The 10,199-nt window shown below is 31.6% G+C and overlaps 1 protein-coding gene across 1 annotated transcript in view; it reads right to left on the bottom strand.

Annotated features, from left to right (window-relative positions):
- LOC145277531 (phosphoethanolamine N-methyltransferase-like) overlaps positions 1–6,480 on the bottom strand; it is a 104,646-nt gene extending 98,166 nt beyond the window's left edge. The window contains exon 1 of the mRNA XM_080128979.1: positions 6,285–6,480. The gene's annotated coding sequence lies outside the window, so the exon portion shown is untranslated. The remainder of the gene's footprint in view (positions 1–6,284) is intronic.
- Positions 6,481–10,199: the final 3,719 nt, after the last annotated feature.

Here is a 10,199-nt window from a genome sequence, read left to right as displayed (position 1 = left end):
TCTAAAATTAAAAATTCACTGAATATGTGTCTAAAATTAAAAATTCACTGAATATGTGTCTAAAATTAAAAATTCACTGATTATGTGTCTAAAATTAAAAATTCACTGAATATGTGTCTAAAATTAAAAATTCACTGATTATGTGTCTAAAATTAAAAATTCACTAAATATGTGTCTAAAATTAAAAATTCACTGATTATGTGTCTAAAATTAAAAATTCACTGAATATGTGTCTAAAATTAAAAATTCACTGAATATGTGTCTAAAATTAAAAATTCACTGAATATGTGTCTAAAATTAAAAATTCACTGAATATGTGTCTAAAATTAAAAATTCACTGAATATGTGTCTAAAATTAAAAATTCACTGATTATGTGTCTAAAATTAAAAATTCACTGAATATGTGTCTAAAATTAAAAATTCACTGATTATGTGTCTAAAATTAAAAATTCACTGAATATGTGTCTAAAATTAAAAATTCACTGAATATGTGTCTAAAATTAAAAATTCACTGAATATGTGTCTAAAATTAAAAATTCACTGAATATGTGTCTAAAATTAAAAATTCACTGAATATGTGTCTAAAATTAAAAATTCACTGATTATGTGTCTAAAATTAAAAATTCACTGAATATGTGTCTAAAATTAAAAATTCACTGAATATGTGTCTAAAATTAAAAATTCACTGAATATGTGTCTAAAATTAAAAATTCACTGAATATATGTCTAAAATTAAAAATTCACTGAATATATGTCTAAAATTAAAAATTCACTGAATATGTGTCTAAAATTAAAAATTCACTGAATATGTGTCTTAAATTAAAAATTCACTGAATATGTGTCTAAAATTAAAAATTCACTGAATATGTGTCTAAAATTAAAAATTCACTGAATATGTGTCTAAAATTAAAAATTCACTGAATATGTGTCTAAAATTAAAAATTCACTGAATATGTGTCTAAAATTAAAAATTCACTGAATATGTGTCTAAAATTAAAAATTCACTGAATATGTGTCTAAAATTAAAAATTCACTGAATATGTGTCTAAAATTAAAAATTCACTGAATATGTGTCTAAAATTAAAAATTCACTGAATATGTGTCTAAAATTAAAAATTCACTGAATATGTGTCTAAAATTAAAAATTCACTGAATATGTGTCTAAAATTAAAAATTCACTGAATATGTGTCTAAAATTAAAAATTCACTGAATATGTGTCTAAAATTAAAAATTCACTGAATATGTGTCTAAAATTAAAAATTCACTGAATATGTGTCTAAAATTAAAAATTCACTGAATATGTGTCTAAAATTAAAAATTCACTGAATATGTGTCTAAAATTAAAAATTCACTGAATATGTGTCTAAAATTAAAAATTCACTGAATATGTGTCTAAAATTAAAAATTCACTGAATATGTGTCTAAAATTAAAAATGAAAGCAAATCTGAAATACTCGAGTTTTTTTAAATGGAGATTGTGGCCATAAGATGACCCCTAAAATCTTAAAATAGTCCAAAGAAACTTAAATTTGGAAAATATTCATTAATTGCTGTCTGATATTTATTGTTAAAATTTAATTTAAAAAATTGTTAAAATTTCATAAAAATTGTTAAAATTTCATAAAAATTGTTAAAATTTCATAAAAAATTGTTAAAATTTCATAAAAATTGTTAAAATTTCAATAAAATTATCTGAATTTTCACGAAAAATCTCCACCTCCTTTTACTTCCTTCACATAAATTAAAACTAAATATAGTTCACATTTTGATCCCTTATGCCTAGCAGCTGTGTTCCAAAATATATAATGATCGGCTAATTAGTTTATAAGTGAATCATGTGCACATGAATATGTATACATACACGCATACCTAACTTTATAAAAATGGATGTGTGTGTCAATGAGCATATGTTCTCCTAAGAGTTTTTTTTTATCTATAGTTTAATCACACGAAATACAGGCGATATTATTACTTATATATATATATATATATATATATATATATATATATATATATATATATATATATATATATATATATATTATGCTATATTATTATCATGGGATTGAGTTATGCTTGAAAAATATGTTCAGTTTTGCTTGTACTCATATACCATAATTTATAATGAACTGACCTTAGCTAGCTTTGTATTCTTGTCGCCCTTGAGTGAGCATTTCTTCCTTTCCATCTAATTGACATAGTGTGTTCGTACAGACCATAAACATGAATGTAAATTAGATAGCAAGATGTGTTGATACAACAGGACAAATGCCTCCTTGGTAGAAATTCTGCCTTAAATCACGTGGCAGAGTTGTCTCTGTGTGTATATGTGCATGTGTGTGTGTGTGTGTGAGAGAGACAGAGAGAGAGAGAGACAGAGAGAGAGACAGAGAAAAAGAGAGAGAGAGAGAGATTATGCTGTTAATCATGTTGTTAGAGAAAGGGTACTTTAGAAATAGTCAGTTATAATCCCTATCTCTATTTCTTCTCTACTTAAAAGACACTCTGTGTGTCTGTGTGTGTGTGTGTGTGTGTGTGTTCGTTTGTGTGTGTGTGTGTGTGTGTGTGTGTGTGTGTGTGTGTGCGCGCGCGCGTTCGTTCCCTATGGACTTTTATTATCACCACTTTTATAATCAACACTTATCAAGGCCCAGAGGCCACTCGAGGATAAGGCCGATTTTTTACAAATTTCACACAAAAGTACTTCATATGTCTGGGAGTGTTCTAAGATAGGTTTTGCACAAAAATACATCTGATAACTATCCAAAATTGATGATCGAAAAAATCTGCTTCAAGAAGGAACAGTCTGATTTTTTCATTAAAGTTAATACCCTTATACAGCCTAACATCACAAATGCATTTGAGTAGTTTTATCACCACACAAGAAGAAGGGCACATCGTATAAAATCAACAGTAGGTTCTTTGATATGACAGGAGAGCATTTGAAATGAATGTTTCTGTTTAGAACACAATTGAACTATGATACCAGATTTTTGAATTTTAAACTTTAATTCAAGCTATTATATATAACAATAATTTTATATCAACAGTAGGTTCTCTACAGTGCAATGTAGACTACAATGTATCACGGACTAAGTTATTGCGAGGAAGCATATGAAGTTTCCTTCCAGTGCACCGCGGTGGCTCTACAACTAGAGCAGGTAATCAATCAATTTGGTTGAAAAGTGGGCTATCTCATTGATTTTGATTAAAATTAAAATATGGCGTGGAACATTCGTTGATCCTCATTCATTTTGACAGCACAGACACGATCTACATGCACTGGGTTCCCACTGAACAGACAATCAACAAGGAATACTATATTGAGGTTTTAAGAGACTTCAGGAAGAGATTCTGTCAGAAGAGGCCAATATTCTTCAAATCGGTTCAGTGGCATTTTCACCAGGACAATACACCAGTCCACAACTTCACCCTTGTCACAGACTATTTGACCAAGATGGACATCAAGACCCTCCCTATAGTCCAGACCTTGCTCCCTGTGACTTTTGGTTATTCCCTAAGCTCAAGGAAAACTTTGAAGGCTGTTGTTATGAGACAGTTGAGAGAATGAAAGAGGCTGTGATGAGGGTCATTGACATGCTCACACAAGAGGACTTCCATGGAGCCTTCCAGAAGTTGTTGGAATGGTACAACAACTGCATTGCATCTGGATGATATTACTTCACAGGTGACTAGAGTTTCATGTGTGTACTATTAATAAAAGTACCGATACGAAAAAGTCTGAAAACTTATTTAAGACACGTCGTATATGTCAAAGTTTATGAATTTTCGAATTAAATAAAAGTGGGACATATAGTGATAGTGGTTATGACCCAGCGGGTCATGGCTACGTCTTGTCTCCAATTATATAAAGCTAAGTATGCATATAGGTTTTTATATTTGTATGTACAGGATTTATTTCTGAACTAATTAAGCCATCATTATGAATCTTGGAACACACAGATGTTGATTAATGCAAAGGGGATAAAAAGAGGGTGTCCGAATTTTGTGAAATATTATGAATAGGTATTACTCATTAATAAATATTCCCTAAATTTGAGTTTCTGTGGATTATTTTAAAGGGTTTTAGTAGACATAATATAAGCACAACCTTCCATGTTAAAATTCAAATATTTCAGATTTGCATTAAATTCGATCTGTAGTCCTTAGACACCAATAAAGCAATATTTCCTTGAATTTCGATTTTCTTTTAAGATCCCTTAAGGTTAAGCTTAAAATTTTAGACATCAGGTTTAATAGCATTTTATTGTAAGGGAGACATATAAATTAGTGCAAGACTGTTCTGTCAGGAAATTATTTTTCCTGTCTTGGGACTGGTATTCTTCCGATGAAGGAAAAGAATAATAATAATACATAATGCAGCACCCTGAAAGGATAATTATCGTAGCAAGGGACACTGAAAAAATGAACTACACAAAAAACAGTCGCAAGAAAGAAGATGAAAAAAGAAAAATGGAAAGAGAAACAGCTACAGGGATGATTCATAAGGATGACAAACGATGGGACTAATGAAAACACTTGGACATGGCTACAAAAAGTAAATCTAAACAAAGAAACTGAATCACTAATAACAACTGCACATAATAATACAACTATAACCAACCACATCAAAGCAAAGATCAACAAAACGCAAGAAAACAGCAAATGCAGACACTGTGAACAAAGGGAGGAAATAATAAACGGCATAATAAGTGAAAGCAGCAAACAAGCCTCAAAAGAATCTAAAAATAGACATGATCAAGTGGAGAAGTAGTATATTGGGAATTATGCAGACAATTGCATCTTGAACACTCAGACAAATGGTACAAGCACAAACCGGTAGCAGTACTGGAAAACGAAACCCATCCAAGCAAGAAGACCGGATGTCATAATAGTTAACAAGAAAGAAAAGTCCTGGCAGATTGTAGTTACCAAGGAGATGGAGAAGCAGGGCAAATACAGAAAACAAGCCAGAAAGTTCTAAAGGATATGAAGATGATGAAAGTCAAGATAACATCTATAATAGTAGGAGCAATAGGAATAATACTGAAAAACCTTGAAAAAAGAATGGGAGAGATTGGAATCAGAAGGGTGTCTGAGAAGATACAGAAAATAAAAGTAATGAAAATGGCTGAAATATTAAGAAACCCCCTTGAATGCAGAAACTAACACACATGAGCTACAGGCATAAGCCGGACATATAGAAACTGCTACAGGTGTAAAAACACAAAGGGACATCACATGGAATCATGAAAACTGAAACTGAATGATTGTAAGTTAAACTTACCTGCGCCCCTGCCTTCTGCTTCCCCCCACTTTTTTTCGTGTGTCGCCATAAACTGACGTCACACCAAATAAGTGAGGAGAGTCAAGTGCGATGGAAAATTTAAAAAATGGAAATGTGTGAATATAGTGTGGTGGTTTTTCTTTTTGTTCAGAAAATGATTTTAAAAAAATAAGGTTTTGGAGAATCAGGTTCAATAAAAAGAAAAAAAAAACAAAGCTAATGAGTAAAACAGTACAAAATACATCTAGGACATTTTTTTATTTTGGTAAATGAAACCTTTTTATTTAATCCATGGGATTAGCATGCCCTTACTTCGTCAGTTTCAGTGGGTAGAACTTTTAAGTAATTCGCATTTGTATTTTCAGTGTTGCCTACACTGAGGATTGAACCTTCAACCTCCAGAAGAGTGTCACTCATAGCTGAACTTTAATCAAGTACTTTATCCATTATGCTACAGGTTCTTGCAAACAATTTTAGTATGAATTTTGAGAACCTTAAACTTTTTCTTGTGTTTTTACATATACAATTTTATTACTCATTTATATGTTGCTGTTTTTTTTTTTAATAAAATATTTGGTAAAATTCAGTTGTAAATTATGGAGGTTGAAGATTCAATCTTCGGTGCGGACGATATCAGAATACGATTGCAAATTACTTTGAACTTCTCCTTGATCATAGTTGATGGAACGAGAGCATACTTCCCCATGGATTATATAAAGGGTTCTATCAAATATTTTGTGCAGATTCCCGAGTTTGACAATATATACCTGAAGAAGGTCGGAAGTTACATCAACTGAAACGTAGTGAAAATAACACGCAAGATGAGAACAGTAATCCAAAGATTCCAAATAATATGATTGTTAGATTTTGTAAGAATCCCTTTCTTTTCTTTTTTTTTTCCTTTTTTTTTTTTCTTTTTTTTTTTAATATGTTAAGTCACGTAACGGTGAGAAACACACACATACACACACGCATAAACAATATATCATATCTTACCTTCCTTTCCTTCGTACACGTACGACAAACCTGAGCGATGTATGATCAACCTATGTAGCCGCCTAAAACAAATTGCCCAATCGAGCCCTCCTCTCTCTCGTTTAAATATAAATTTCTTTTCCAATACTTCTTTTTTATCTAGAATTGAGCATTGTTGATGACACAATACGTTTTTCAGTGATAAGACCAAATTGAACTGTGCTTGCCTTATAAACTTGTAATAGTTTTGTTATGTCTTTTTTAAGATAAAAAAAAAAAAACGTATTTCTCAAAAGTCCAAAATAATCATAAAATACGATGACGTAATCTCAAGTGTGTCTGAAGATCTGTTACATGTTCAATTTTACTATAGTGACCGTTGAAATATCGCATATATTTAAACTGTGTAATTGCATTATTGGTGCTATCTATTATATAAAGGTCTGTGTGTATGCGTGTTTGTATGTCCAGCTAAAATTCTAAAATGACTAAAAAAAAAACACCCACAAATTTGCTATATTCTTGATCAGCATTGCCTTGAATAAATATTGTAGATGTAATTACACTATTGGTGCTATCTATTATATAGAATGTTTGTTGTTGTTGTTGTTGTTGTTGTTGTTGTTGTTGTTGTTGTTGTTGCTGCTGTTGCTGTTGTTGTTGTTGTTGTTATTGTTGTTTTGTTTTTTTTGTTTTTTTAGAGGCGGCGAACTTTAAATTAAAATAAATCACATAAAAATATTTTCATCATACAAATATGCGGCTAATTTCAAAGATTAAGTTTCGGCATTTATAATTTAAATACATTTTTGGAAATATGTCCCTTGCAACTCGCATGTAATATATGGCATAATCTAGGGGTCTAATTTTCACAAACTCTATGCATTAAATTAAACTGTATTTCGGTAACAACGCATCTAATGGTGTCTTCCAAGTGGTCTATTGTGTCTGGTTTATCAGCGGAAACATGGGAACTTACCTATCCCTAAAAAAAATAATCTAATAGGATTAAACCGCACAAACGAGGTGACCAATTGACAGGTCCATTTCATGAAATTATTCATTCATCAAATGCTTCTCTCAGTAAATTGATCGTATCGACACAGCTCAGGTGTCAGTCTCTTCAAAATTAATTGCCAAACCAAGCTGAACTCCAAATAATCGATAGTTGTCAAATCTGTAATTAAAGAAAATAGAAGTTTCAATTAATAGTTCGCCGGCTCTAAAAAAAAAATACCTTATGTAAAGGGCAGTGGTCTGTGTTTATATGTGTTTTTATGTTTAACTAAAAATCAAAAACGACAAAACAAACACCCACAAATTTGCTATATTCTTGATCAGTGTTGTCCTGGATAAATAATATTTAAAATTTAAAAAAATATATTCATTCTTTGTGGGATTAAGTGGGCCAGATTTCATCAGGAGTAGGTTTTCAGTATTATTATGTACAAATTTGGAAAGAAAATACAAACTTATTACTCAAGGAATTTATTATATACAGGAGTTGTATGTATGTATGTGTGTATGTCCAGCTAAAGAGGAATGTGCTGGGTGGAGAAGAAAGAGTGAGTTTGGGAGAGAAAGACAGAAAGACGGAAAGACGGATAGATAGCTGTAGAGAGATAGACGTTTTAATAGGAATAGGTTATTTTCACTCTGAGTAACGCCGGGGAACTCTGCTCGTAACAATATATAGATGAAATTCTTCATCTCCAAATATTTCATTTCACGGTGCTATCAGAACAAGTTTCCTGAAGATATCGGCTTCCTTACCTGAACTGTACCAAACATTGATGTTATCGATTTTTTCCTTTTCTTTTTAAAAAACTTAATCATGTTTTGCAAAGTCAAAAACAAAAACAAAAAATTTCATTGATATGAATGGCTCTCGTCTTAGGGAAGCCCCATGTCTTGACAAGCTTCTGGGACACTTTAACTACCGATCTAAAATGGAATATGTACATCAAATCTGTTGCCAATAGCGTTGGAAAAATGGTAGAATCATTTACTACTTCAGTAGGTATTTCACTGCCAATGCAATTCTCTATCCATATATGAGCCAAGTATGCCCTAAAATGGAGTATTTTTGCTATATATGGGCAGGAGTTGCTTGGAGTACCCTATCCTGCCTTGACAAAATTCAAAACCAGCTTCAAAACCTTGTAAGTAATGCCCTTTTCTCTTCTCTGCAACATCTTTCCTATAGACGAAGCGTTGCGCACATGTCTCTGCTCTATTGTTGTTTTAGTAGCAAGTGTTCATTTGAGTTCCAACTTATGGTCTCTCCCTTGCCAAACTTTCACAAAAAAAACACTCGACTAGCTGCAACCACTATCAACACTTTCCCCCACTCTCTATCTGTGTCTAATTCTAATTCTAAATGCAGATTCCATGAACAAAGTTTCTTTCCTAGAACTGTCCGGTTGACTACAATATGGTCGTCTTCAAGTCAAATGTAAACTAGTTATTGTTGAGCCCTCTTCCCTTAATCAAATTCTACCCAATTTCCCCCATTAACATACACATCTAATTTATATGCTTTTTTTAATGAAACCCGCCCCAGACAACACATGAAGCCACTTAATGTTAACAGCAGAAAAAAAGAAATTAACTTCAAGGTCAAAAACTTGCCAACGATGTGTGTTAGATGGAATAGATTATGACCTAGAAAACAGCAATTCTTCCCTCTTTGTCAGAAACATCGCTCATGGAATACAAAGAACAAAGAACAAAATAAGGGAAGCGAAGGTTGCGCAGCTGCCGAACTTCTCTTCTGAAATTAAAATCTTGAAACCCTTGAGATTCGAACCAGAAATAAATGTCCAATCATATTTTCTCGGTTACATCTTCATAATTTTCCATCCCTTGTTCACTTTTTTTTTTTTTTCGACTGAAAAATCGATCCGTTTTGAAAATATAATAATAATGTTGTTGTTGTTGTTGTTGTTGTTGTTGTTGTTGTTGTTGTTTTCAGGGATGTTTTTTTTTGTTTTTTTGTTTTGTTTTATTTTGTTTAGTTATACAAAACTGAAAAACATTTTTTTTTTCGACTGAAAAATCGATCCGTTTTAAAAATATAATAATGTTGTTGTTATTGTTTTCAAGGATGTTTTTTTTTGTTTTGTTTTATTTTGTTTAGTTATGCACAGCCTTTTCAAAAACTGAAAAACACGTCTAACTTACAAGAATTTAACTTTTCCAACAACTTTTATGATTTATATATTTTTTTTATTTTTCAAATATAAAGAAATTCATCTTAGCTGAGAAACATGCACACATCTGATGCAGTGGCATGCAGGCAATTAGGTTTCAAAACCTGAGTTTAGATATGAAAAAAAAAAAAATTGTGGTCTGATTAAAGAAGGAAGTCCAATTTTGACCAAAGTTAACACCTTTATACAACTTAACGTCACAAGTGCATTTGAGAAGTTTTATCGCCGCACAAACAGAAAGGCTCAATCTATAAAATAAACTGTAGATTCTTTAATAAGACAGGAGCGCATTCAAAATGAATGTTTTTTAGCACACAATTGAGCCATGGTACTTGATTTTTGTACGTTTAATTTTAATTCAAGTAATTAGGTAAAAATAATTTTATAAAATCAACAGTAGTTCTCTACAGTGCAATGTTGACTACAATGTATTATGGATTAAGTCACTGAAGCTTCCGTGAAGCTTCCTCCCGGTGCACTGCAGGGTAGGAGGGTCCTTAACTAGAGCAAGCAAGCAATTCAATTAAAAAATGGTCGATTTCACTGATTTCGATGACAATAAAAGTATGGGAGAGTGGAAAATTTGTTGATCTTCATTCAATCCTGGACAGTGTCGGGTTTCCCTGATAGTGTTATATAGAAATTAGACGTTATTTCACGACAGTTCAAGATGGTAAAACCAATGGCAGCTAAAAATGGTCCTTTCTTGTAGGCATATGCTTGA

This window comes from Euprymna scolopes, chromosome 6, assembly GCF_053919585.1.
Source record: "Euprymna scolopes isolate OS-2025 chromosome 6, ASM5391958v1, whole genome shotgun sequence".
Taxonomy (NCBI): domain Eukaryota; kingdom Metazoa; phylum Mollusca; class Cephalopoda; order Sepiida; family Sepiolidae; genus Euprymna; species Euprymna scolopes.
The sequence above is the reverse complement of the archived record's forward strand: the minus strand, read 5'-3'. Positions and strand labels throughout refer to the sequence as shown.